This window comes from Mus caroli, chromosome 7 (genome assembly GCF_900094665.2).
Source record: "Mus caroli chromosome 7, CAROLI_EIJ_v1.1, whole genome shotgun sequence".
NCBI classification, from domain to species: Eukaryota; Metazoa; Chordata; class Mammalia; order Rodentia; family Muridae; genus Mus; species Mus caroli.
This window is the reverse complement of record NC_034576.1, coordinates 33,312,791-33,315,273: the sequence shown is the minus strand read 5'-3', so window position 1 is coordinate 33,315,273 and position 2,483 is coordinate 33,312,791.

Sequence of the window (2,483 nt, the reverse complement as noted above, 5' to 3'; positions counted from 1 at the left end):
AGGCTGGCTTTGAACTCAGAAGTCTGCCTGCCTCTGTCTCCCGAGTGCTGGGATTAAAGGCATGTGCCACCACGCCCGGCTGGGCTTTGATTTTTAAAGCCCAGTTGTTTAAAGACTTTAAGGTTTGTCATCTCTGGAAACATATTGTCTTGACCCAATAGGTTTTGGAAAAGATATTTCTAGTGGGGATGGTGGTGCAAACCTTTAATCCCAGCACTTGAGAGGCAGAGGCAGCCTGATCCCTGAGTTCCAGAACATCCAGAGAAATTCTTTCTTGGGGGGGGGGGCAGGGGAAGAAAAAGAATATTCCCTATGTTATGTCACCCAAAGAGACACATGAGTAAATTAGAAGTAATTTAGCAATTGGCTTTTCCAAAAGCGTTCACAGAGACCTAACCTAGGCAGGCAAGCATTCAGCCAGAAATTCATGTAGTTCTTATTCGACTGCAGGGTTTTACCTTGTTGGTGGGGACAAGATCTTACTCTCAAACTTGATGGCTATTCACACTAATTCCTATGGGTGCAAAGGGGTCTAGATAAGAGTCTAGCCTCGGGAACATCTGGAACGAGGTCAGAGGTCGGCAAATGGGGAAGAGTTGCACAAGGTGGGAGAGGTGTTTGAAACACTGGCCCTTGGCAAGCCTTGTTTTTTTTAAAAGATGTTTTTAGCCAGGCATAGGCACACACCTATAATCCCAGTACCGGAGAGGCATAGTTCAGGTGGATCTCTGTGAGTTCCATGTCAGGCTGATTCAAATAGTGAGATCCAGGATGCATAGAACTACATTATAGACACCCTATCTTATTTTTTTTTAAAGTAACAAGAACAATTCATTTATGTGTTATGTATGTGTGTGCACCATGTGAATGCCACAGAGGCCAGAAGAGGGTGTCACCTCTTGTAACTGGATTTGCAGACAGTTGTTAGCTGACATGTGGTGCTGGAAATGGAACCTGTGTCCTCAAGAAGAATAGTTAGTGTGGTTAACTGTTGAGTCATCTCTACAGCAACTTTTATCCATCCATCCATATCCATCTATCCATCTATCCATCTATCTATCTATCTATCTATCTATCTATCTATCTATCTATCATCTATCTATCTATCTATGTAGGTTTTCTGAGTCAGGGTTTCTTTGTGTACCACTGGCTGTCCTATAAACTAGCTTTGTAGACCATGCTAGCCTTGAACTCTTAGAGACCCATTTACTCTGCCTCTCAAGTGATGGGGCTAAAAGTGTTCACTACCAGGCCTGGTCTTTTTATGTGTTTTTAAAGACAGCACTTCACTTCATAGTTCAAGCCGGGCGGTGGTGGCGCACACCTTTAATCCCAGCACTCGGGAGGCAGAGGCAGGTGGATTTCTGAGTTCGAGACCAGCGTTCCAGGACAGCCAGGGCTACACAGAGAAACCCTGTCTCAAAAAAAAAAAAAAAAAAATAGCCACAACACTTCATAGTTCAAGCTAGCATTAAACTTGCTGGTGAACTGGGAAGACAATTCTGTGGGTAAGGCACTTGCTGTGGTACTGAGTAGCAGGGCCAGGTCTGGGTCTCTTGAACTCACATGAATCTGGACACAGTAACAAATCTGCAATCTGTGTCAACTAGGTGGTGGTGGCACAGTCCTATAACCCAGCACTTGGGAGGCAGAGGCAGGTGGATCTCTGTGAGTTAAAACCAGCCTGGTCTACAGAGTGAGTTACAGGACAGCCAGGGCTTCACAGAGAAACCCTGGCTCAAAAAGAAAACTGAGAAGGAGAGAGAAACTGTCTTATATAAGGTGGAGGGTACGAACTAACAGCTAAAGTTATCCTATGGCCTTCATACACATGCATAACCAAACATACACAGATGAAAATTTTTTTAAGATTTATTTTTAATTTTTTTAAGATTTATTTTTAATAAAGTGCATGTACGTGTGTGTATGGGATTCTGCTCATGAGGGAGCCTGAGGTAAGCTTCAGGCACTATATTCACTGGGGCCTGGGTTACAGGCAATTGTCAGTCTTGGCTGTTGGGAACCTATCTGGTGTCCTCTGCAAGAACAGGATACATTCTTTAGCCAACATCTCCCCAGTCTCAAAGAAAATGATATTATTTTTAAAAAAAATTTGTTTTGTATGTGACTGGAGAGATGAATCAGTGCTTAAGAGCACTGTTTTTAAGTTGAGTGCCAGCTGCTCTGGTAGAGGACCTGGGTTTGGTTCCTCGCACCCATGTAGTGGCTCAGGACCTTCTGTAACTCCAGTTCCAGGGGATCTGATACCTTCTGACCTCCACTGCCTCCAGGCACACATGGGGCATATGTGCAGATGACTTCTCATGCATATAAAAAACTAGGGGCTGGTGAGATGGCTCAGTGGGTAAGAGCACCCAACTGCTCTTCTGAAGGTCCAGAGTTCAAATCCCAGCAACCACATGGTGGCTCACAACCATCCCTAACGAAATCTGACTCCCTCTTCTGGAGTGTCTGAAGACAGC